Source organism: Triturus cristatus, chromosome 3_2 (genome assembly GCF_964204655.1).
Source record: "Triturus cristatus chromosome 3_2, aTriCri1.1, whole genome shotgun sequence".
NCBI lineage: Eukaryota > Metazoa > Chordata > Amphibia > Caudata > Salamandridae > Triturus > Triturus cristatus.
In genome coordinates this window covers 182,934,842-182,962,460 of record NC_140584.1, presented here as the reverse complement: position 1 = coordinate 182,962,460, position 27,619 = coordinate 182,934,842, and the positions used below count along the sequence as shown (strand labels likewise).

Genomic DNA, 27,619 nt, shown 5'->3' with positions numbered 1-27,619 from the left:
AAGACCTTATGCGGAAGGGCAGTCCTCTGGGGAACAAGGTAGTCCTTCTTCTGTAGTGTCCACAGGTTCAGAGGTGTACTGGAGAGGTGTTATGTGGGTCGAATATTTATATTTGGTGGTGTTTTTGAAGTGGTGGACTTCCCTATACTACCCCAGCATCTGGTTCTGGAAAGTTCTTCCCTTACTTACCCTGTCAAGGCTCCATGAAGTCTGGTGTGACAGAAGACTAGTGCAAGGTTCCTTTGTGCTGGAAGCAAGCTCATTTGAAGTACTAGAGGGAAAGGGACCAACTCAGCCCCCAGCCAGTCTGGCAGGACTGCCCATCTTGCCAACACGTATTTCCCTTTTGCCTCACTGTCTGGGGGAATACACAAAACCCAGCAGCAGAGCGATTCACATTCATGTGACCCAGGGCACTGACTGCAGGCACCAAAGGGTTAGGACAAGAATATGGCAACCTTCTAAAAGCGATTCCAAAGGGCACCTTGCTCGCACACCCAACTGTCGCACTGCGAATATTGGAACTATTCCTTCTCAATGAAACATGTCTTCCTGAATTTGTCCATTTAAACCACTGGATACCAATATTTTTAGGATTCTTTTTTCACCATTTATCCTTGTATTTATAATCACTGCGGAGACAGCGTAATTGACCATCATTATTTATTCAACTTAGTTTTTATGCCTCATGAATGTCCATCCAGGCTTATAAGGTGACACATCAAGGTCATTCATGCAGCAGAGTAGGCCCATTTAGAAAATACCCAATGCATTTCAATCCATAAGGCTCTTCGTCAGGGGTCTCTAAAACAAATAAAAGAAACAGCTCAGCTAACAACTCCTGTGAGAACCTTCATTATACAAAATACAAAACAATGTTACAACACCCAATGCCTATAGCCTCACCACCCTCGATGCCCCCCACTCTAATCTCGAAAATTAATAACTGAATACAAACCCCTCACCCTCTCATTACTTAACCCCTCTTACTAAAACATGCCTCTGTTGTATAACATTCTGCTGTGAATGATGCAAAACATCTTGTGTGTAACACCCAAACTGCTGAAACCACCATTCCCCTATTCAATCCTCCCTGATACACAATGCTTCCAAAGTTAACATCAACACTTATGTATCACCCGATCTACTGATTCTCTATCTATTTCACTCCCCACTAAAACCACCTTCCACGTGTCTCTTTACAATTCAATGAATTACCTTGAAAAGCTGTAACCGGCAGCCTAATCTCCTCATGTTTTTCACTCCATTCTTGAATGCTTTGTTGGTTGCCTTCATTAGCACGTATTTTTTACAGTGGATTTATTTCGTTTTCATTTTGCAGTTGCATGTAATTGTATGTAAATGTCATATTGAACTAGCTGTGACATGGGGCGATTCACAGTAGCTGATCGCACGCATTTACAGACTACTACTTTTCTGTGCATGAATAGGAAAGATGAAATTTGATTAGGGGAAGGAGTGCAACCTGATCAGTACTTTTCAACCTTCTAAAAGTGACATTTTCGGAATTGTAACTTAAAATATGATTTTACCATTAAAGAGGATTTTAAATTACAAATGCTTTGTCCAAACATGATAGTTCTATCTGCTCCCAATCAAAGGTTAGCACTTATTAAATACAATAAGTTACCCCAATTTTATCCAATGGGAGAGATAGACCTTAATGTAGTGAAAAACAAATTTAGGAGTTTTTCACTACCATGGCAAATAAACACACGTCCTACATTTAAATACAATAGACCGTGAACTGTTGGTTTAATGGGTCTATCCAAGGGATGATTTATGTGTATTAAAAGGAAGGTTTCAGCCTGGCAAAAGGTTTATTTTGCCATATTGAAATGGCAGTTCTAAACTGCAATACAGGATGTAATGGCAAGCCTGAGATGTTTTAAAGTGCTACTTAAATGGGTGGCACAATGAGTGTTGCAGACCCAATATTAGCATTTAATTTACAGGCACCCGGTACATGTAGTTCCATAAACTAGGTCTTATATGCAAATTAAATGTGCCAATCAGGTGTAAGCCAATTTTATCATGTTTTAGGGAGACAGCACAAGCACTTTAGTACTGGTTAGCAGTGGTACAGTGCAGAGACCTAATGTCAACAAAAACGAAATTCCAAAAACGGTGGTGAATGCAAACGGTTTGGGGGAAGGATGATAGATCTGACAGCTTACTATACAAAAATTCCTGAATTCACACAATTATGCCAAATGCCGTAATTATGCCACATCAAAATGTACACAAAGACACATTTTGTGCTAAAATACAATGGTAAATGGCAGTTTTGTATTTCAGGGAAGTTCTGCAGAATTTTGCAGAATTGCTCAAAAGCAAATTATGCAAATTTCGCACACCACTGGTTCATAATCACACAATTGGACTACTTTTTCTTTTAAACATCACTCACTATCACAGTCAAGTGGCACATTAAAAGATAGGTGTTTTTATTACCCGACTGAGTAATACACATTTTATCAATCCTAGAAGGATGGAAGGCTCAGCTAGCCATAATGAGATTCAGAGATGTGTCCTTTCGACTGTTCTCAACATGTAGTACAAAACGCTAGCCACATGTACCTGCCGAGGAACAGTTTAGGAGGTCAAAGTGTTCACTGCATCTAAATGTTTGTATCAGGCAATTCTCTAATTGCAGTCCTGGTAAAACAAATATGCACTTACTGCAGCTAACTGGGTCATTTTCTGATTAAAGGTTTACATTGTCATTAAAAAATCCTTGAGTCTTAACATAACTGCAGCTGAGCAGTGTGAAATCTGCTTGTAACAAACTGCAATCCAATTATAATAGCTTAGCAGACTCATTTTTGTGTGGTGCTGTGATTCATGTGTAATTTGAGGATCACACTCTATATATTATAGTCTTTCGAGAGGCAAGCCTAACTTTCATTCTTGATTTCAATGTGAGTAGTACTGGTACGTTGGAAAGCAAATAACACCTATCATACGAGGGAAACACTTGTGTGCTGCATAAACCTCCCCTTCTCAAGGTCCCTAGCAGCAGCAACAGTCATGAAATAAATGGGTCAGCAGGACTGCGTTGTATCTGTTTTACCTGATCTCCGTCCATAGAAGTGGTATGCAGGCTCTTTCAGCACCTCTGATGCGGCGAGGTACAGAATAGTCACAGCATTTGAATGTCAAAACATCTGCTTTTCGAGCAGAGAATGAGTAACCCTCCTCCCAGCTCCTGCCAGTTTCAGACAGGGATAGAAAATAGGCCCTGGGACTAAAACAAAAGTGGCCTCATTATTTAATTAGAGAAAAAATTGCACATTCGGGCAATTTTTAACTTGTAAAGACACACTGTGTAACTGTTTTGTGAGGTATAGACGATTGTATGTATTTGATATTGCTGCAGGCAATGTTTTTTTAATAATAGGGAAATCAACAGAAAATATCTGCCCAGCAACCCATAAAACCAGCCCACAAACAGCCATGCACTGTCGGATCAGTCCCTATCAGGCATTACCTGATTGCCCTATAGGCCATTCCGACCCTGGCTCTTGCTCAGTGTTGGGTGGTGGATGGCAGGAACTGGACATGAACATGCAGGGTGTTATGTTATATTGTGCGATGCAGATTTGAAGAGTGCACTATCACTTGGGAGGGTATCCTGGCACTAAGCAGGTGTGAGTCTAGCCAAACCTAGGACTACTCAAAAATACAGGTTTTCAGCTTCTTGCGGGATTCAAGAAGTGAGAAGGAGGCTCTTATGTGGTTCCATGCTTTTGGAGAGATGAGGCGAAGCCTTGCCTGTCGGATCTTGTTTTCCATATGCGTGGGGCATGTGCAAGGAGGAGTGATGTGAGATGGGCGTGGGAGGTTGAGAATGATTCTGGCCACCAAGTTCTGAATGGTCTGCAGGTTGCAGGTGAAATTTGTGTTGATCCCGGCATAGTGGGTATTCCCTCTAGTCGAGCTTGCTTATGACTAAGGTATGCAGGATCATTTTCTGGGTTGGGAGCCATTTGAAAATCATCCTCAGCATCTTCAGGAAATGGAATCATGAGGCGTTGATGGCGTTGACTTGGGCAGTCATGTCGAATTTGCTATTGCTAATGATTCTGAGGTTCTTGGTGTCAGCGATGGGGGTGGATGTCAGTCATAGCTCTGTTGGCCACCCAGTGGAGTGCCACATTGATACCCAAGATCACAATTTCTATCTTGTTGGTGTTCAGCGTCCTACTGTTGGTCTTTATCCATTGAGCAATGTCAGTCATGCAGGCATTGTGCTTGATCTGGGTACTGTACGTTTTGTCTGTGTAGTATAGAATGAGTTGAGTGTTGTTGACATTGATGTCGTGAGAGCAGATGATGCTGGCTAGAGGGATCATGTATGCATTGAACAGGGTAGATATCATGCTGGATCTTTGTGGAAGTCTGCAGGTGAGGTTGCGGGCATCTGAGGGGTACAGTGCAAGGCTTAGTTACTGACTCCTTCCAGTCATAATGGAGCGGATCTATTGGAGTTTGTTTCCTTGGATTCCGATTTATGTGTGCATTGGATGAGGATGGGGTAGGAAACATGTCAAGCACTGCGGAGATGGCCAGGAGGATTTAGGCCTCCATGTCTCCTCGCTCCAAAGTAAAGCAGATGTCATCCATGTCAGAGATAAGGGCTGTTTCCATGCTCTGATTGGATCTGAAACCACAATGAATAGTGTCAAGGAGTTGGTGGTTGTTGAGGTAGTCAGTGAGGTGACCGTAGCTAAGAATGGTAGCAGGGATATCTTTTGTAGTTGGTGAGCATTGAAGGGTCCACGGAGGGATTCTTCAGCAATTTGTGGACAGTTGCATGTTTTGAAGCATCTGAGAAGGTCGCAGAAGTGGTGGAGGAGTTCAGAATGGGTGTAAGCATGGTGCTGATGGGTTGCACTCCTCTGGAGTACGCGTGATGGGGATAGGGGTCCGATGGAGCCCCTGAATGGATGGACTCCATGGTGACAGTGTTTTTTTATTTGCAGATCGCAGGCCATGTGGTTAGCATTGAGACCTGTCGGGTCTGGTTGCAGGCTGAAGTTTCTGTAAATGGTGGTGATTCTGTTGCTGAAGAAGTAAGCAAGTTTGTTGCAGAGGTCCTGTGAGGGTGTGAATGATTTGGAGAAGTTTGCTGGTGAGGTGAAATCCCTCACAAGTTTGAAAACTTCTTTCTTCCGGTTGGAGCTAGGCATTGGCACTGTCCAGAAGAGGGGCACATGTGGTGGTCTGGATCATTTGGTGGTAGTGTCTCAGGGTGCCTTTGAATGTGCTCCTGTTTGACATGTGGTTCCTTGCTCATTCTCCATATACACTCCAGTTGTTTGCAGTGGTTTTTTTATCAGTCTGAGATCCTCCATTTACTAACTGGCCTGGGGTCTAGATCTTGTAGTATGTGTGAGAAGGAGGCCAGGCAGTCAGGTCAAGAGGTGACACTTTTTTGGAATTCTTGATGTCTTTTTGGAGGCTGTTGCTGTGTTTGGTTGGTGGGTGCTGAGAGCTGTGTTATCCAGTCCTTGTCATAAGTGTTGTTTCAGTTCCGGTAGCCTGATCTGGCATTGGTGTGTGTACATTGGACCCAGATGGGTATACTGAACTTGACAAGGGCTTGGTTTGTCCAGGAGTCTAGTATTGGCTTGTGGACTCTGATGTTGTCAAAGGTGGTGAAAATAGGTCCAGGAGGTGTCCAGTGGAGTGGGTAGGTCACTTTACTCTTTGGATGAGGCCCAAGATTCCAAGGTCTTCAATGAGTTTTTTTGAGTTGGGATCAGCATGGTCTTCTAGGTGAAAGTTCAGATCTTTGAGTAGGATCTAATTGCTAGCGTCCAGGGTGAACGGCACGATAAAGTACATGATGGTTCATGATGGTGTCATGATGGTGTTGGTGAAGTTGGCCATGATGTCCGTAGATGAGAGTGCCACCTAGGGTGAAGTGGGCCGTGATGTGAAACCCGAACGATGAGTGTTACATGACGTGTCCATTGAGGTGGTGCAGCTGATGCCATTCTTGAGGATGACTGTGTCTTGTGAAGTCTGTTTTACCTGACAATCTTGTAGCCAGGGGGTGGCTATGACGATGTCAGGTGCTGATGCAGGGTTCAGCCAGGTTTCTGTGAAGAAACTAAGATCCGGGTCGTTGTCTGGATCCCAGAAATATGTGACACGTTTAGTGAGTGATCCGGTGTTGCACAAATGCATGTGAGCGTGGAGTATTGCATGGGTGGTCGCAGGACTGTGTGAGTGTGAGATAGGGGGGTATTGGGTGCTATTGTTGCTGGTGCAGTGTGTGTTGAACGTGGGTAAGAAAATGAAAACTTGCAGGAAGAGCAGGAGAACCCTCCCTCGTTGTTGTGTGTCTCAGCGAGGTAACAGCATGTTTAGTGGGGGCTTGGTTTGAAGGCATGGAGGGTCGCAGCGGGTTAACGGTGGGAGAGCAGAGGACCAGGGTTCCTGGCTCTGACAACAGTAGTGGTGTAAATGGGTGTAGACCGGCTTGCCTTTTGCGCGCCAGTAGCACACTTGCTGTGTATCCAACCTGTGGCTGCCATTAATTAGGTCCTGAGTGTGAGGAGGAGTGATATCAATTCCTGTGTAGATGGATGATGGAAAATCCAGTGATGTCACTTCCCGTGCAGATGGATGATGGAAATGAGTGCTCCTGCTTGGGCTCTTCTTTCAAACCTTAGTGGCAGGTGGAGCTTACCATTTCTGAATTAAAGAAGCAGGACATAGACAGACAAAGGAGCCTCCCTGCCCCCACGTTCACAATGGGTCTACATCATTTCATCCACTAACTCTAAAGAGGCCATGCCCTCTCCCTGGAAGGAAAGCCTGGGCATTCTCTTATCAAACAATGAATCGGTTTTTTTTTCTGGATGACTTCCTCAATTAGCCCTAACCTCGCAGCAGAAGCTGCTTTTAATTCATTTTCTTAATAATGTTCCAATACAACTGTTGAGGAGTCTAAGAGGGGTGATCCAGGTCTGGTAAACCAGAGTTCCCCTCTCACCACGGAGCTGCGTGACCTTCTGGTCCACTTTAAATCATATGAACTCACGCAAGCATAACAAAACACTTTGGGGTATATGTACAAGCCCCTATCGTCATGGGAACGCCACTTTTTAGGACGTTCCTGGGGCAATAGGGGCTTCGCCTTATTTACCTAACGTGGCTTAATGCTGCCTTGTAAATAAGGCCCCCTTTCACACTATGCTTAGCGTGAAAGGGGAGGGCAATGGGTATTGTTGTGGGTTTTCCACCGCAACACCCTTTGATTCTGATGCTGCCTCCTATTTACAAGGGAGGCGTAAATAGGTGGCAGCACCAGATTTAAGACCAGGGAAAACCTGGTCTTACCCTGGCGCAATGAGCAGAAATGTTTCATTTCTCCTCACTTTTGCTGTTTTTATGTGTGCTGCGTTGTGCAGCACACATGAAAACAGCAAAAGGCCATGGATTGTTTACGTACCTTTCCTGCACATAAACAATAATTTTTTTTTAAATGCTGTTTTGCAACTTCTATGTGTGTACGTGTGAAGGCCATATCACGCACGCCAACTATGACCAAGGACTACTGTGTGTGGTATGTGTACATGTTGGTCTCACGCCGGGCAGTGCACAGTGTGGGAGTTGCAAGCAAATGCTATTGAACCTGTCAGGGGGTGCTGGGCACATGCAAGTTCCTGCTCGGAGCTGCAGATGTGCTACAGCCTGATAGTACAGACAAAGGACCTTTCATCCCTACAGTAACTTCATCAGCTGCATGCATACAGGAGACTTACAGAGGCCGGTCGTGTGTGTAGTGGGACGTCTGCGCCCCTGGGAATCATGGATGATATGCCCAGCACGATACACATGAGTGGACTCACTGTGTGTCACGTTGCCACACAGCTGCTCCTCCCTGCCACGGGCACTCACACTTGTGTGCGCTGCACAGTTGCATCACATGCACGCATGTCTAGCGCCATGCCAACAACACCATGACGCTGGCCTTCGAAGGTGTGCGCCCACTTGGGTGTAGGCCAATGGTCCAGACAGGGCGGACACAGGTGTCCAGCCCATAGCTTGCTGGGATCCCGCTGCAAATGAGGCCAGGCAACAGACTCATGCATCTGCAAGACTGATACACATCACACCTGGCATGCATGTGCCAAGACCCTGAGCGTCCTAGCTCTCCTACATGTCCCCATACCTGCGGGCCCGCCCTCCTGGTACATGCCACATTGCAACATCATGTACTGTGGCCCTGGTGGCGACAACACCCCAAAACAGAGACACACTTACCGCACTTCTTGCACTGGGCCAGGTCCGGACCACGCCCTGCCCCCCCGCCGAACCAGCACACGCAGCCTGGGCATGCAGGGGGGCAGGTGCGGGGCTACATGTCCAGGGCCACTGCCAACGCTGAGGTGACATGGCAACGTCTGCAGATGACAGCGCACTGTGATGTTGCAGGGCCCGTGCCCATCAAGCTGACACAATGAACACATGGACACACTTGCTCAGATGGTGTGAATGGCTATGGGCACGTGCGCACGGCCACATTTATTATCAGGCACACTTACTGAGTGACACCTGTGTTGGATGTGTGTGGGGTGTGTGCACACCAGCTGGCAAAGGCTGCCTGGTGCAGTCAGAAATTGACAACAGTCTACATCGTAAAGGACACAACCATACAACCATAAAGGCCCCATGATTTGTGCTGCAGAGTTAGTGGCCCAGATGCACATTGTCCTGCATGGGCCTTCCGCCACGGGCAGCTGACTTTCGGTGCACTGGGGCAGGGTCACGGGTGCAGAGCAGGTTCACGGGATGACAAGGGGCCTTGTCGCGGAGTGTCTCTAAGGACAGTGGATGGTGTACCCCCAGGGCAGGATGCAGAGGGCAGGCCCACGCTGATACAGTCACTATGGTGAAGATGAATGGAACAGACACATGTCGGACACCAAGTCCGGTCCAGCCAGAAGAAGATGCAGAAAACCACCAGGCCATGGGCTCTGATGCCACCAGGGTCCAACCAGATGGTGCCCATGACTCATTGCGCACAGAGTTAGTGGCACCAGTGCAGTTAGGGGATGCCGCCTGCAATGAGGCGTGTCCAATGGTGTGGATTCCTCCACATCTTACCCAAAACACAGTTCCACATGTGTGACCTAATGGACCGCAGTGTAGGCCTGAGGCACCGGTCAGCAAGGGCTATTCACCGAGTGTCGCTGGCATAGGTTGGATGGCCCCACCGGCCTGCGTAGTTCAGGTTCAGTGGCACCACGGGATGCAGACTTGCGATGAACATGGTTGATGATAGTGTTCGGTCACCTCCGTGACTGTGACCCGGCTTTCGTCCGGACTCAGCCGCATCTTCCTCTTACTCCTCTCTGTGCGACCACTGGTGTGGACTCTACCGTTCGTGATTCGCGACTAGGTGCTGGATGTGAGACCTACTGGTCCGCAGGGTGATCCTGGTCCCTCATCCACGTGTTGCCAGCTGGCGTTGAACAGGGTTAGTGGCACCACGTGTCGCAAGATGCCCATATGGAACTATGCCTCACTGATCGGGGGTGTCTGGTGCTGTGGCCGCTGCCCCGGCTTTGGGGTCACTGCCATTCAGGACTCAGGACATAGTTTCACATATGGGATCTACTGGGCCGAAGAGGACGCTAGTGTAGTATGTGAATGTTGAAGGAGTAATGTGGGCCGGGGGGCCAGCGATGGTGTGGGGAGGCTGCAGAGGTCACAGAACTGGGGCTTAGAGCTTGCACTGGCACATGGTGGACCCTCGGCAGATGATCAGTGTGGCCTGGCTGTGCAGGGGCGGGCCTGGCGGGTTCGGGGTCCAGCGGCCCAGGATATGGCAGGTGTAGAGAATCGCAGGCAACTCCACTCACGAGGACGGCGTCGGCCTCGTGGCATGGTGAGAGGCGCCACCCTCGCAGAGACGTTGGGCTTTCCGGAAGTGGACCACGCTTAGGGCTACGTGCTTTTTATTCACACCCCTACGCTGGCCTGGCGTATCCCGCTCTGCTTACGGGGGGGGGGGGCGTAACAGGAAACATTTGCGCGAACTCCCCCACTGGCCGGGGCGACATGTTTGTGCCCACTGTCCACTACACTCCATACACCAGAGGTGTATGTCACCATGGATATGGGTGTGTTCTGTATACTGCGGTCTGTCCAGCACATCTCCGCCACTCTTGGCATTGTGTGCTTTCCCAGTCGTGCTTCTCCTGCCTCCTTCACACATGCCTGGTTGCCACCTCTCCCCACATTGGGCTAGTGTGTGGCTGAGGTGCCATGCCGTTTATGGCTCATGTTCACTGCTTGCCCAGGTTACCATTGTGAGTTGTTCTGTCATGTCTGGTGGGTGGGCATGTCATTTGGCAAGTTGGTTTTGATTTTGTGATGTGTGCATTGCCAGAGTTGTGAGTTGCAATGGTTGTGGAGTTGAGGTGAGTGGGGTGTTCATTTGGAACTTGCCAAGGGGCTGTGAATTTCCTTTGGTGCCATCCTGGGGATGCTGGTTGCTGATGGACTGTCGGAGGATGGAGGAATCATGCACAGTGACTGGGTATTTGGTGGCGAGATTGGTGGAGGTTCCATGGTGTTCGGTTGTTGCCTGCACATTGATGTGAGACGTGTGCTTTCTGTTGCGGTGATTGTGTGCTGTGTCGGCAGGGGGCACAGGTATGACATGTGTGCTGTGGATTTCCCCCGACACGTGCGTGCATCCAGCTATGGCATATCGTCCTCGCTTGGTGTCCAGCGGATCCTGCGCATTATGTTGGACATATGGGGAATGGGGTACCAGGCTGATGGTGATGTACAGGACAGGTGTGAGGGACTGGGATGTGGCTGGCTGTGTGACTCCTCCGACTGTTGGTTGGGGGTACCCGGGGACAACAGGTGCAGCACAGCCAGCAGCTTTGTGTGGGGTGGGATGTTGGTTGTCCACTGTGTTAGTGCCGTCGGCCTGTTGGGTGTTGTTGGTCAGGATGCGTAGGATGGTTGTCCTTTTGAGCCTGTAGTGGGCAGTGACATTGTCAGGTGTTGGGTCTGTGTGACTGGTGCGTTTCCTGGGGGTCCGCTGTCTTTGTCTGCTCTGGCTCTGTGGTGGTCCGGGGGGGTTCCGGGTGGGTGTTGGGGTCCTGGGGTGGTGGCGGTGGGTGTTGTGGCCCTCTTGGGTGTCCGGCCAGCATGACCGGTGGCTCCATGGCATCTGTTGCCCTTCCGATGTGGCTGTGGGCTGGTCTCCCTTTTGTGGTGCAGGCTGTGGTCCGACTTTGCACCAGGTCAGAGCAGGTGTTATTTTCCTGCTGCTAGCGCGCCTTATAACCTGTTTTGTGTTCTTATAGCAGTTCTGGCTGGTCGTTGTGAATGTTGTGGAGTGGTGTTGTTGCGGCTTTGGGCACGGGAACGCCTACTCTGCATCTCATTAGCGATAGTTGCGGGGGTCTTCTGTGGTGATGTTTTTTATGGCTCCTATTGTGGGTAAACTGGTGCTGTGGGCTGTTTACACCAGCTTGTGAATGGGGCGATCGATTTATCACAAGTTTGGCTGCGATAAAGTGCCATTTACTCGGCGATAGCTCCTTGTGAATATCCCCCTATGTATATTAAACTCCTGAAAACCAAGGACAGTAAATGGCAATGTGAGTAAAAGTTGGCTCTACTGAATAATAATAATTTTTCAGTTTTTAGGCACCCCCTTATTGTCTCCTTTTAAAAAATGAGTCTTTATTAGGATAGGATAGGATATTTATTTATAAAGCCCACAATTTGGGGTGTGGATGAGGCCCGTGTTTGTGGATCTGAGGGTTCTTATGGGGGAATACCACGAGAACACCTTCTGGATCTCATCCGAGACCCGTCCATATAGAGCTTTGTGCACCAAACAGAGGGCCTTACATTCCACTCTTTGCTGGACGGGGATCCAATGTAGCATCCTTATGCCAGCCGAGGTGGAATGGCCTTTTGGAATGTTTAACAGCAGTCGGGCAGCTGCATTTTGCAAAGATTGTCATTTCCTCCTCTGAGACTTGTCAATGCCCATAAAGAGCGCGTTACAATAGTCTAGTTTTGAGAGAAAGAGCGCAACTACAACAGTTTTTTGAAGTTCTTGCGGGATGAAGGGAAAAATCTTCCACAGACTTTTCAGAAGAAAGAAGCAAGAGGAGGTCAAACTGTTGACCTGAGCTGAAAAGTTGAGCTGATCATCGAAGATCACTCCAAGGTTCCTAATTTTCTTGGATGGGCAGGGACATTCACCTGCCTCAGTCGGCCACCAGGTGTTGTTCCAGAGTGAAGGGCCTTTGCCGAACTCCAAGACTTCTGTCTCATTGGTATTTATTTTAAGGAACTTTCCGCTCATGCAGCTCATAATTTCCATCGGACAGGCATGAAAGCTGCAAGCCACGGTCTCTGGTTGTTTGGATACCGATATTATGAGCTGGGAATCGTCCGCATACGAAATCAGGGTAAATCCATGCTTCCTGATAAGACTGGCCAGTGGGGCGACATAAATATTAAAGAGCGTTGGTGACAAAGCGGAGCCTTGTGGTACTCCGCACGGGAGATGGAAGGTGTCGAACTGAAGGCTCTCCCAGTGAATGTTCTGCACCCTTCCTACTAGGACGGAGGAGAGAAGGGCCAGAGCTGCATCCTCAATTCCCATGTCCCTCGGCCGCTACACTAACACCGTATGATTTACGGTGTCAAATGCTGCCGATAGGTCTAGGAGAATGAGTACCGCTCTGCCCCCCCATCCATCACCTTCAGTATCTCCTCGGTGGCCATTATCAGGGCCGTCTCTGTGGAGTGACGGGGCCTGAAACCATGCTGTGTCAGATCAAGCAAGTTATTGGATTCTAGGTATTGTGTTAATTCCTTGTTTATGGCTTTTTCAAGAATTTTAGCTACCACTGGTAACCCTGAGATTGGACGATAGTTTTTAGTTTCAGTGGGGTCAAGGGCTGGCTTTTCGAGGATTGGCCTGATACACGCTTTTTTCCAGGCAGAAGGGTATGTGCCGGTTTCTATGACTTGGTTTAAAAGGGGGACTAAATATGTACATATATTTCTAGAAACTAGGTGCAATGTGGCAGGGGGACAAGGGTCATTCGATGAGCCTGACTTTATGGATAGGAGGCAGTGATTGGCCTCCTCATGAGATAACTGCTTGAAACAGGTTAACTGGCAGTGGGCTGCCCTCTCTACCATAGGTGGGGTGTTATAGCCGGCCATAGCACCGGACATGTTTAGAAGGTCGTTATAAATCAGTTGCACTTTACTTTGAAAGAAGGTGGCCAGCTTGTTCCAGAAGGCTTGATCAGGTCTAAACTGATTAGCCAGTTGTGGTTTGACTAAAAATTGGACAGATTTAAAGAGTTCCTTAGAGGAGTTTCTGGCAGCCTCAATTTTTGTAGTAAAGTAGACATGCTTTGCTTCAATAATTGCCTCCTTGTATTGTTCTAAATTTAAATTGTATGTCGCTTTGTGCTCCTTGCTGTAATCAGATCTCCAGATCCGTTCACTTCTCCTGCACTTAATCTTTACACGTTTGATGTCAGGTCCATACCATAGTGCGGTTGCCGAACCTCTTTTAACAAGGATTGTTGTTTCAGGGGCAACATGATTTGCAGCAGTCCGGATCCAGTTGTCAAACTGGTTAGCTGCTTCATCATCATCATTGTCCCTGGCTAAGATGGGTGGACAGGAGTTAAGGGCAGTTTCCAAGTCCTTCCCTTGTATCTTATTCCACCGCCGAATCTTCACCCTGACGGATCTGCTAGGATTCGGGCGACTGAGCTTAGTTGTCCTTAGATCAAAAAAGACCGCCCTATGGTCTGTCCAGGGTAGTGTTAGGGTCCTGATCATAGCAATGTCAGGGTCATTGGTAAATATCCCATCTAACATGAGCCCGGCTAGATGAGTGGGTTCAGACACTACTTGCGTGAGATCGTAGGCTGCAAGATTATCCAAGAGTCTGGCTGTGTCTGGGTTAGTATTTATCTCTAGGTGATAGTTAAAGTCACCCAGAATGGTGAGTGCGGGAGAAAAGTCAGAAGGGCTTGAGAAAAAGCAACTCTGGACCCCAGTGGTCAGTAGACCAGAAGGCCTTGAAATGTGGAGCTGTTACTAAGCTTAAAGGAGAAATGCATCGCCTCTGTTGAGCACTAATGAGCACTATTCTGCTTTGTGTGCCCTCACGTCATCACACATGTGTCATAATGTGTGCGTAATGAAGTTGCATGCGTGGTGACATGTAGACTAAACGAGCATTGGCAAAGTCAATAGCTTGGATATTTGAAGCAGAAACCAATTGGACTTACAAATGCTTATTAATAGAAGTTTCTAATTCAACAATCTGAACTATTAACAAATATTGTTGTGGTTCAACAAGACTCATAATGGAACATAGAAATAACTTTCCCAGGAATTTTTTAACATTAGTCATATTATGAACAAACAAACAGTTCTTCAAAAAAGGTTCTAAAAACAGTCAGCTTGACCTGAAACAAATAACACGCTCTTCCTTTTAATTTTCTTTCAAAAGGTTAGCATTAAAGATATAAACTGTGTTGTCTTTGTATTCCCGAGCAACATAGTTGATAGTAAGAAGTTTCAGCTTACTGTCTCTTACCACTAGATGGAATGCACACTTGTCAACGTTGCCCATTTTCAGGGGAGAAAAGTAAAAGACATGATTGTAGACTAACTTGCATGGTATGAGTAACTCTCTGCCGCCATTACTTGTTTGTTTTAACATGCATATTAATCTATGCCTCATATACTTATATAGGAAGTGAGATTTCTACATAAAGGTTGACCATGGTTAGTGATTTCACATTAGATTTGCCATTGTTTTTTCCCCATCTTTTTATTGCCATTTCAATTCAAAACAAGAAACAACAAGTTGGAGTCCCGTTATAACTGTCTTCATATGCCCGCCCCTCCAAACAAAGCAATACATGATTACTATAAGAACACTCAGATTCCTTTGGTAACAGTCCTACTGATTCCGTCGTGCAACAAACGGCATCCCCACGGAGACCAATGACCTCTACCGTCCCCCAACAATAAACTCAGGATGAACGCCTTCATGTGTAATGCAGCTCAGCATTTCTACCAACACCGGGGCCTCCGCATCAATCCTCTTCATTGCATCTAACTCCACCATGAATGTACAATCGAGTATCTACGGGGTCTAACATCATCTTTAGCCTCCAAGAACTTCGCCCCCAGTTTCCGTATATACATGTCCCATACTGTGAGTCCCTGAATAGCACCCATTTCCCACGGGTCTCCATCATTACTGCCACCTCTCCTTTTGCCCATTGCAACAAAGTGCAGAACCAGACCATTTTGCCTGGAGGGGCTGGCGATTTTCATACTATTGCAATTTGGCATTTGTACAGCACAAATGCCAGCTGGCGAACACCCATTACAACTCTGGCATTACTACGCGTGCCTTTACATCGCATGCGTAACAACGCAAGCGACGTTACAACACGTACACATTACAACGCATTCCATTACATCGCATGCGCTTTTAAAACGCATGTAATGGACACGAGGCGGAGCACCGTTGCAGAGGCGGACAAGCACTGGGACAGAGGCGAGGAAGAGATACTGCAAGGAGAGAGAGGTAAGGGGGATTGTGCTTAGAGTGTAATTTAGGGCTTAGGGCTTAGGGTTTAGGGAAGTGTTAGGGGGTCATACTGTTGGGTAGGCTTAGGGCTTAGTTTTGAAGGTACTGTCAGGGGGTCTTACTATAGGGTACTGAATTCCTAATTCCTAGTTTAGGGTTTAGGGTTTAGGGAAGTGTTAGGGGGTTGTAGTGTAGGGTAGGCTTAGGGCTTAGGGTTGAGGGTAGTGTCAGGGGGTCTTACTATAGGGTACTGTATTAGGGTTTAGGGCTTAGGGTTTAGGGAAGTGTTAGGGGGTCGTACTGTAAAGTACTGTTTTAGGTTTCAGGGTTTAGGGTCGGGTCTGGGGGTCCTCATGTAAGGTAGTAATTAATGGTTTTAGAATTTCGGGTTTAGGGGAGGGGGCATAGGGGTAAAAATCGCGAAGTCAAAGCATGCGGGGTGTTTGTGTGCGTTGTAAATGTATTTTGTATGCATTTCAATGGAAATGCGATGTAATGGTTTGCGTTGTGGATACTTGCGATGTAAAAGAACATGCGATGTGACAACTGCGATGTCGTGGCATGTGATGTTAACGTTTGCGATGTATTATCATACATCCATGCCAGCTCTAAGAACCTATGCAAATATATGTTACCTTTAACCCTTGGATAAATACCTACCAAGCAGGATTCGGGAGTGGGTAAGACTACACTATCAGCCAGGGAGAATGTAAATCTCGTCACCTCCTTCCATTCCTGCTCTACCGCCGGGCACTCCCAGACCATCTTCAGAAAACCTGCATCTAATATTCCGCATCTAGGGCACCCTGGGTTGACATTAGGGAACATGCATGAGATAAGGTGGGGTTTAAGGTATGTCTGCTGTAGGTAGTTGAATTGGATAAACTGAAATTCAGAATTTCAAGAGACTGCCTTAACCTGTTGCAGGGCTTGGGTCCGCTCTTTATCCACCAGTGGAGATCTGAGGACTTCTGCCCATCTCTCTCTAGGCTTGACATCCAGATTCTGTTTGTGACTCAGGAGTGTTGCACATTTGGTGCTGTACTGACTCTGTGTGTGCCACTATATGACAGCGTCATGTATAGAGGGGTTACCACCTTGGGTTCCATGTGCTCCTGCCCCCAGTGCAATACTAGCGCTTGTTGTACTGCACCATAGGTCAAAAATTGACTGGCTGATATGTGGAATGGATGAAACACACCATCAGTATAAAAATCTCCAACCCGTTTCACTCCTGTCTCCCTTCCAGGATGTCACATTGTGATGTCTGACAGTCTCCTGGCGACTCGCCATCTTCCATACCAGTATCAAGGGAGAATACAGGGTGTCTCTGGACCCAAGACATATTTCTGTCAGCTGCTTCTGGCAACTTTCATTTGCTGCGACTCACCTGGGACACTGGGTCCAGGGGTCGTCAGTCAAGTGTACATGTGAGTCCCAACCAGCAGGTGCCGAACCATTGCCCCCTCCCCACATGCAGCTGTTTCTAGCCACTGTATTGGCCACTGTACCTTGGCCGCCACTTAGTACCACTGAAAGTTGGGCACTCCCAGACCTTCTTCCTTTGGGGGACTGTTTCGTTTGTAGAGGGCCACCCTGATCCTACCTGTACCCCAAATCAGTTCCACAAATAGTGAATTGAGGTCCATGAAGAACTGTTTAGGGAGCAAGAGTGGGAGGGTCAAGAAATGTAGCATCCACAGAAGCACCAACATCTCAGATATGGCCACCCTCTCCAGTGGAGAGAGGGAGAGAGATGTCCAGAATAGCTGCGACCTGTACGTTGATCCAAGCACTTTGTGTATGTTTCCCTCGACCAGGACTACATTTGAATGGTGGACCTGTATCCCCAGATGCTTAAAAGAGTTATATTTCCACTGAAGCCAGCCCCTGGATAGAGCGCTTCTATCAGGTTCGCAGATGGGATGGAGGGGAAACTGACAGGATTTAGCACAAATTCACTTTTAATCCTGACATCTCACCAAAATCGTCCAACAGGGACATCACTGTGGCAACAAGGTGTCAGTGTCCCGTAGATAAATTAGGGTGTCATCTGCATATAAAGAGACAACATGATGGGCACCTGTAGCCTCAACCCCACCCCCCATTCATCTACCCGAGTACGCAGCCGACAGGCCAACGGCTTCATGGCAAGACAAAGATCAGCGTGGATAAGGGGCAGCAAATATCCACTCTCTCAGAGACAAACGAACCAGCCTTGACCCTCACCTCTGGTCTCCTATAGAGGGCTTTGAGCCAACCGATGTAACCTGGACCCAACTGCATTACCTCTATTGTCGCAAACAGATAATTCCAGCTCAGTATATCAAATGTTTTTCGGTGTCAAGCAACACCGCAACCAGCATACCCGTAGACTCCAGGTCAGCCCTCAGCAGCCGCAGTAGTCGGCGGTCATTGGGAGATGTTTTGCAGCAAGGTATGAATCCATTTTAATCCACATGTACTAAGGTACTAAGTAAGGGGAGTAGCCTATTTGCAAAAGCATTTCCTAGAAGTTTGTAATCCAGGTTCAAAAGGGAGAGTGGTCTAGAAGATCAAACATCGAGTAGATCACAGGCCTGACTTTGGGAGCATCACTAGCAGGGCCTCCCGGAGCATGTCCGGTAGGTGTTCACAGGCGTGAACCTCGTTGTAAACCTCCAAAAGCTTAGGTGTTAGAGTAGTACTATACATAGGGTAATACTCTATGGGGAGGCTGTCAGTGCCCGGGGTTTTATTGTGAACAAGTTGTGATATGGCTGCACAAATCTCGTCTATCTGGAGGGGTGCATCCAGGTCAGCCTGCTGTGCCACATTTAGGCGTGGGAGCAGTATATCCTGCAGGAAATCTAGCAGAGCAGGCAAGGAAAGACCCACCCCAATAGAGTAGAGGGAGCTATAGAAGTTCACAATTGTGGCATTAATATCCTCCTGGGTATTGAGGATCGTGCCGTGGTCTGCACGAAATACTCCAATAGGTGGACATGAATGTAGAAATATCCTCCCTGCGCGATCTCCCTCCCCTTGGAGTCTGGTGAGTTGTTGCTTGTAAACAAGGCACCCTAGATGCATTTCCAGTTCACTGTTTTCCTGGTGTAACTGGTGTAAGTGTGCAATGTCGATAGTAGGACGTGGTTGGACGTTCTCAAGCCACCTCATTTCCTGCTCCTTGGCTAGTATCTCTTTACGTAATATGTCCGTTATCCCCCATGTGGTTCCAATACAGTGTCTCCTCACCACCACTTTGTGTGCCTCCCATTCCAGTGCCCGAGTAGCCATGGAGTCAGAATCGTGGTCAAAGCATCATGTCAACTGCACAGCCAAGTCTTCTCGAAATGGAGGCTCAAGGAGCGTGTAGTTTCTACGTTGGAATGCTTGGGTGAGCATGGCCCCAGCACACCAAGAGCAGCAACGGGCAGTGATCGGAAAGTGTGCATGTCAGATATTCCAAGTGGTGTATAAGGGGGGCTAATGGTGAGCTACATACAAACATATCTAAGCAGGTGTGAACATCATGTACAGGGGAGTGAAAGGATGGCTTGTGTCTCTCCGGGTGTTGCAGTTGCCACACATCACACATTACTTGGTTGGACAGCCACTCCTGGAGATGTATTGCTGTTCTGTTGCAAGTCTCTCCTGCCAGTGAGGGGGTTGACCGATCTTTTTCCATATCCAAGACACAATTGAAATCTCCACCCCAGATGGTAAAAGTGTGGGGGGTCACGCAGCAGGACAAGTGTGAGCATGTCTTTGAATGAAGTTTGGGTCACAGTGGGAGCATAAATAGCTACTACTGCCAAGGGCTTTCCTTCTAGTCGTCCCTCAAGCACAACATAACTGCTCTCTAGGTCAACCTTGTGAGATTCTTGGACCAACAGGACTCCTAGGACAATCCAGATGAGAATCCCTTTGACATTGGTCAAGACTGTGGTGCCATATACCTGCCCCCTCCATTTCGTATGCAGGCTTAGCAATTCTGTCTGTGTTAGGTGTGTTTCCTGAAGAATCACCACTTGCTCATGATGCAGTTTAAGGTAGGTGTTGACCCGGCAGTGCATAATCAATGTGGCCACCCCGCTCACGTTCCAGGTCAGTAGGTTGTGTTGAGGGGTTAAGGTCTTGTTAGGTGTACACATGTGGCCCTTGTATCGAAACGTTTGAGGAGAAGGTCCTGAACCCCAGGCACTCGGTCCCCTAGGGCAGGATCACTCTCAGCTCTATCCCTGTGCATGTGTGAGTGTAGTTAGTCCATCGGGCTTGCAAGTACTTGACACAGGCAACTCCAGATTCCAAAGAATATCAACAAAACCAACAGCAACATACCCTACACCCACTCACTATGCTGAGCTAACACCTCATTTTCTGCAACATTGGAAAATGCTGTATAACCAAAATATTAACAATTTGCAATTTAGATTTCAAGTCCTTTACGGTACACTGGGGCATGGGCAGCAAGTGAAGGTGTGATCCGGGTCATTTGAAACTCCCATACTAGTGGGCCCCTGTACCCCCTCACTTTAATGTCACCAAAAGAGCGACAGGGCATTTACAATCGCCACTAGTCTTACCGCTTAGGAAGGTTTTGCCCAAGTTCAGCATTGCAGGTCGTCCACCATTTGAGGTGTCAGTATGTGGCCATGAAGTTGATTACTGGTAGAAACTACAGTGCCACTGGTATTTGAAACCAGTGTCAGAGGTCCCGTCAGAGTTTTGGAACTCAAAGGGATTATGTGCGGGCAGCAGTACTCCCTCCACAGCCCATGCTTGTTCCTTGGCCATCTGTTCAGTTGTTGGCCTGGATAGTGGCCTCCAGGGAAGGTATCTTTTCAGCTCGTGGGTCAACCAACTCTCACAGGCCCAGGACTGTACCGGATGTTCCGCCATGGCCTTGCCATACATTCAAGTCCACGTATGCTCCGGGGATGTGAAGAAGTGGGTAGTATCTGTATTCAAAACCCCGAGGCTTGGTTGGGAACAGAAGAGCGTATTGTATCCCCTAATGGTGTAGTTGCTCTGTCATGCTGGCATACGAGTACTACGGTGTTGCACTTTCCCAGTGTAGTCCGGAAATTTCACAGTTCTCAAAGTACCAGAGTTCCTGTTTTCGGAACAGTTGTAAGAGTAGGTCTATTTCTGTGTAGTGGAGTACTTGGGCTATCACTGGACGTGGGCACGCTCCTGTTGGGAGAAGCTGTCCCAGTAGGCGGTGGCTCCACTCGACAGAGAACAATTTCACAATCCTACCAGCCAACACTGTCTCCATCAGCCATGTCTTGCGAAAGAGTTCCATATTGGGACCCTCAGAGCGCTCAGGGAATCCCAAAAGCGGACATTATTGCAACAAGAGCATCTCCAGTATTTTCTGATTTGCGCTGCAATGCCGTTATGTCGGCTTTCATCACCTGTACTTCACAATCATTGATGTACTGTTGAAAAGTTTATGTTAAGCCTCAATTTGAGATAAAGGTCCATTAACTGGAATGCAGCTTGTACTTGAATTTGCACAAATGATCAGCGGCGTAACATAGGCCCCCCACATCCTCCGTGGTGCGATGGGCCCCCAAGTTTCAGCGGCCCCCTCATGACAGTACCCTGGCCTGAGAGCTCATGACTGAGTCCCGAGGGGGGCCCCTCCATGTAGTTGGCAGGAGAGCCCCCTCAAGTTTCGTTATGCTAGTGCCAATGAGTTGCACTGTGCAAACCCCATCCCACACTGCTTCATTATTATCACTGTCTTTGAGACATAACATGTTTTTCTATTAGGTGCAGAAAGGCGGACTGCAAATTTAGAGCTGGACTTTCTTCCCCTGAAAACTCAAGCCATTTAACCAAATACATATCAACATTAAAATGCAGTGCAAGTAATCTTTGCATATGGATAACGGGGATTTGCCATAACCACTGCTACAACAGGAAGACCACCCATGCAACAGTGAGATACATCTACCTTATCAAACTAGGGGAAACACCCTAACAAATGGAAATCTAAAGGCATCAATCCACGGAGAAATAAAGGTCATCTCTAAGACGTAAGCAACTACAGTATATAAAAAAAATCCACACACTGTTCATTGCTAACGGAACAGCCATAATCTCAAACCTACAAAGAAAGAGGCTCACAGATTGTATTTGTGTGCAGAGACATACAGCTCGCTTCTTTATGGTACAACATGAGGCGATTCGTTCAATGTGGATAGTACACCTATAGATTATATGTTCACTTATATGCAAGCAAACGTAAACACTGTCATCAAAGTTAGTCCACAATGCCACCGCTCTAATCATCTCAAATTCAATCTGTGCCACAACCAAAGCAGCTAAAAAATAGAACAGTGAATAAAGAGAAGAACACATGCGCAACTTGACACTCAGAACAAACCTACAAATCTCAGCAGTGCTCAACTCGGGCATCTGAAATGCAAACATAAGAACCAAAAGAATGCAGCCACGGATGAGGTGGGAAGCAGAAAGCCTCCGAGCATATCATAGGCATTTCAATGTATTGCGCCAGCTCATGAATAAATATGAGTCGCGGTAAAGGACATTTACAAGGCTCCACCGGACAGCTGTAGTGACGCTGTCTGCAAAGCCCTTCACGATAAACCCAGGAAGTTGTCAAATCAAAAGCAGAGGTACCTGCGTAGTCTCAGTCAGACTGATGAGATGAAAGAGAGCAATGCGCAACAAAAATTCAAAGCAGTGACAAAAAACGGAGAATAATCTTCATGACAAAAATAGATCTGTGGCTTAACACCTTCTGGATGAAATGAAAGAGTAGGCATACACGTGTGGAAAAAAAATCGACACCAGTTTTGCAAACTACAGCTTTCACACCTCTGCAAATTCAAGCAAGTGTAATAATCTACAGCGAGCGAAAATCAAGCTGGTCCTCGGTAAGCTGCACAAGCTACATTGAGAAATGAAGGACTTAAAACATATAATTGACATTCCGGTGCGAATACATTGGTAAATAAGTATTTGAGAAATATAAAATGTAGATGTGGCAAAACACCCAAAGGACAATGTGTAATGACATATCCACCCCCTCTTTGGCCCAATGCAAGCCTGAGATCAATAACAACATGGGGGCAGATTTACAAGCCCCTTGCGGCACTTTTGCGCCACCGTTGCTTCACTTTTTGTGACACAGCAGCAGCGTAAACATTGCGCCACTTTGTGGCCCATTTACAATGAGATGCATCTAGGGAGATGCGTCACGTTGTAAAGCCCTGCACCACATTATACCTGCTTCAGGTAAAATGTATGCAGGGTGGGCAATCCCACCCAAAACGCCATGTAGAACTGGTGCAGTGAAATTTATAACATTTCACTGTGTCACTCTACACATTCACTGCGTCAAATTCCCTACGCCTGCTAAGACCAGGCCTAAGGAATGACGCAGGGCTTTTTGAATGGGACTCACCTATCTGTTGTGTCACACCCCAGACATTCCGATCACCCAGATTAAAAGCTCAATCAAGAAGGGTATGTATGATGTGTTCGGACAGATCATGGAGATCTGAGTGAAATGAAGCCACATATTTCTTAGGCTGATGGCTGATGGTGGCACAGACTAGTTAAGTGCTTGAGTTCATGGTCACATTAGAGAGGAGATTCTTGAATGAGTTGTAGGATGAATTACGGGCCTGTTTGAGAGAGAATGAATTGAGATAGTCCAGAGCAACCCCTCATCCTTTACTCTGCCCTACGTGGTTAGTTAGGAGCTTGTAGTTCAGTGAAAGGAGATTGGTTATATCTGGCAATGAAGAATGTTTTTATTACAGGTCTCCATGAGAGCCAGAAGGTGGAAGCTATTATTGGGGATGAGACCAGTAATTTTATAGGTGCATTTGCTGCATACCTCGCATGTATGAGGGTGTTGTAAGGGTAGGGGAGTGTATGGAATTGTTAGCAGAGATGGTGGAGTGAGGAGTAGGTTTAGTAATAAGCATGGGAGTGGGAGCTGGGGAGAGTGGACTGGGTGGAGAGGTAACATCAGGTATAGGCAGCAGTAGAAAAGGAGCAGTCCTGGAAGCTCCTAACTAACCGCGGGGACAGACAGATGGACTGGTGGATTAGTGGATTAATGTTTGGGTGTGGGTCAAGAGATAGATACATACATGTGTGGATGCACAGTTGAATGGATTGATGGATACATGAATAGGTCTGGGTGTATGGTTTGTTGATGCATAAATAAATGGGAAGAGCAAGGGTGTGGCTGGTTGGATGCAGGGGAGAGAATGTGGATGGGTGAATTTATGGATGGAAAGATGGGCATCACAGTGCTCTCTAGGAATTAGTTATTCCATAAAGGGTGAGGAGCAATTTCGGCAGGGGCCACAGTCATCTCTGAGTAAATGAGTGGTTTCTTGTTACAGCAGTAGGGTATGCAGGATTCATGTCCACAAATACACAGCCCGTCTGATGAGGAAATCACATTTTAGAAGACATTCCTGTATTAATGGTTATTTAATCTTTGGCCTGTCCTAAAGGAATAAGACATGGTAGGTATAACAATACACAGGACCTAACCCTTATCCCCAATAACGGCACCACGGTAAAAAGTGAAAACAAACAAAATGGTTCTGTAGGACTTTTTTCTTATTCGATGAATGCAACTCTCTCTTTTGACACAGAAAACATTTAACTCAATATTTTCTCCAAAATGGGTATAGTTTTTCACACATAAATACATTTAGTGCAGACGGTGCGGTGCTCAAAGGTACAGTGGTGTGCATGATTTACAATGATACACATGTTCAAGCGGGATGTCTCAAAGTTTCCATAGACACTCAACAGTTCGAAAAGTATTCACTGATTCCTGTCTTCAGTGTGATTGAGTAACAGACAATCCCTTTAAAATCGTTGAAGTTTCGACCCTACATGCAATTTACAAAGGTCTCTTCAAGACAAAAACGTGCCTTCTGGCACAGTATCTATCGGGGCACAATGTAGAGAGAGAGACTAATTTACTATGTGCATCAGATATATCTGTTCTAATGAAACATTACTTAATGATCCAAGACCTACCTCCAAGGAATGTTCATAGTTCATGTGCTGGGTTGGTCAATGATAGTTGGCCTCTAGATCCCATCTAAAACCAATAAACTAACCATATTAAAGACTCAAAAATATGGGTACTTCTGCTAGTATCCCATATCTAAAATGCAAATCCACAGGGGAGAGTAATGCATATCTATGCAAACAACTTAATTGTATGCTAAAACCTCAAGGGCTAGGCACTGTAATGGCTATTGCCCGTAAACTTTCTCAATATCACTTACATGTTGGACAGCCCCTCTCAATAATATAAACAAAGGCAGTGAACCCACCAGTATTCAAACACCATTAAGTGTTCCTTTATACTCTGTGTGTTAAAATAATAGCTAAAATATCACCTGAGGGTCCTCAAATGGTCACCCTCTTACCTTATTGCTGTATAGACAGCGATTGTCTATCACAATCCAATGGCTCGTCAAGACACAGCAGCGAGGTATGTTCATCGTGTCTGCATCCGATACTGGAAGACAAACAGGACGTGCTGGGAGAAGCATGTTCTTATCGCCTGGGGTCCTGATTGAACACAAGACCGCAAACCGCGCCAGCGATCTTGGATGTCCCGACTACCCGGTTACCTTTATAATGAAAGGCATGGCACCAAATCCTCATCCATAACGGCAACCTATTGAGTATATCATATGTGGATACAAGTTCACATTCATATTGATAAACAATCGTGTGTGTCATATGTGGGTTCTGGAGTAGCGTGCTAACCTCCGAAAAAGCACTTTGACTCCTTGTCAGGGGTAGTAAGCGCTATATAAATGCAATTACAATAAAATACAATATATGGACAGTGAGTATGTGAACATCATATATGGATGATGTCAATGGCACTACAGGAAAGTCAATCTCACACAATAGAAGCAATATCTGCCTTGGAGGGATCCCTGTTCAGCCCCTTACAAGGACTCCATGTATCCCCTACATTCCTCAAATATTATGGACTTCGCATTGTGATGGAACAGAATATATTTTGTACTGACAATATCCAAGGCAAACTGACAAAATTGTACATGTGATATTCATAATCGTGCTGAAGTTTTCATGTAATGACAATATCCAAGTCATTCTGGCAAAGACATACATGTTATAGTCAGTACAAATTATTGATTCTACTATATCACCCTAACTCCTAGAGCTTATAGTACACGCAGTTTTCAAACTGTATCAATGCATCGTAAGGCACTAAGGACGGTAATAGTAACTATTGTGTAGTGCACGGTGCTCCAATGTATCATTGCATCCTGACATAGCAATACATATGGGATGGTCTCAGAACTTCACAACCTGCCCAGATATACCCACATACAAAGAAGATCTGAAGGGAGAACACGTCATGTACTAATTCCTAGGGTAAGGTAGCTGCAGCCCCTCGCAGCTCACCTATATCATTCAGTCCTTTTTCTGTACTTTTTAGAGTGGCCCATTGATCTAGTAGGTTCCCACCTATTGAGTCGGGTCTTACTCTTTCCAAGATGTACCATCATAGCATGTCCTCTGTATGATGTGCTCCACTTTAATGCTTGACCAGTGGTGCTCCTTCCATTTTGCATCCAATGCAACTACAATGTTGTAGACCCAGTAGCAATGTGTAGTTTCTGACTGGTGCTGTAAGTCATTTGCAAAAGTTTGTAGCCAGTGTCTGTAGCTTTGTACCGCAGTCTTTTGATAGAAAGTCCTTGACCGAGCTATTATCCAGATTGCCCCCATGTACCATAGGCAAATCATTAGCATGAGAGATGACTTGCTTATGTTCAGTTTTAAACTAGCCATTGGAACAGTCTTAGGTAGGCCTCCATTGATTCTGTGCTTCCAGAACAGAAGAGACCTTTAGCAGCCAATGGTCCTAGTATGGAAATATCTGGCGACCCTGATATCGTACGAAGGTTGCCATTGGTGCTTGATATTTTGTTAAACTCTATTGGGGGAGTTTTAAGGCCAAAGGGTAATGACTTCAATTGAGAGTGCCACCCCAAAACAGAGAATCTCAGAAATTGCCTTTGATATGGGTTATGGGAATGGGAAAATAAGCATCACAACGGCCCAAGGATGCAAGATATTCTCCTTCCTGTAGTAGAAGGAGCACTTCTTGGAGGACCAACATCCAAAGACTCTGGAATAAAATCTTTGAATCCTCTGTGCTTGGGGGGCCTGTTCTATAATTCCCCTTAGAAGAAGTTGTTGGTTAGCCTTTTCTAGTTCCTGAAGATACGGATAATTTTCCTTAACTAGCGGATGACACTAGGGCTTTTGGATAAATTCCAGAATATACCCTGATCCCCCCCATTTGTAGTGTCCACTGGTCAAATTTGATCCTTCCTCATTGTGAGACAAAATATGTGATTCTTCCCCCATGGCCTGAAAGGGATTAGTGGTGTGTACTGCAGTAGTGAGTAAGGCGCTCTTGGAGTTGTCTTGTGAGCGCAACGGAGACACTCCTTTCTTTTTCCCTGAGAAACACCCGTAAAGATGTCACCGCTGACTTCTGCTTGAGGAATATTCCCACTGGAATGTTGGTAAAGGTGTTTGGTATGCCCTGATCTCCATACTGAAAGGAGGCACCCCTATACGACTGGGATCTACTTGCTCTTCTGAAAGGATACCAGAGAAATGCCTGAACTGTAGGGCTCCTGGGAGTGGGCAATGTCAGAGTCTATTTTGATGTTATGTAAGGCTTTGTCAACAAGGGGTTATCATCACAGGGCATGTTGTGAATCTTGGCCTGCGCCTCTGATTGGAATAAGGTTGAAGTCAGCCATCCTTGCCTCCTGTAGTTAGTTGGTGAAACCCAGCAACATTGAACATACACCGGCCCTATTTGACAATGTACTATCAGGAAGGGCAGAGGTAGGGGTCACTGAGTTTTTAGGATTAAATCAATTTTTATTATTAACC

The 27,619-nt window shown here is 46.5% G+C and overlaps 1 long non-coding RNA gene across 1 annotated transcript; it reads right to left on the bottom strand.

Annotated features, from left to right (window-relative positions):
• Positions 1–98: 98 nt before the first annotated feature.
• Positions 99–25,182, bottom strand: LOC146856977 (uncharacterized). The gene is made up of 3 exons (XR_014979840.1): positions 25,090–25,182; positions 24,692–24,755; positions 99–804 (listed from the first exon to the last, which is right to left on the bottom strand). It is a non-coding gene; the product is annotated as an uncharacterized LOC146856977 (long non-coding RNA).
• Between the last annotated feature and the right edge of the window lie 2,437 nt (positions 25,183–27,619).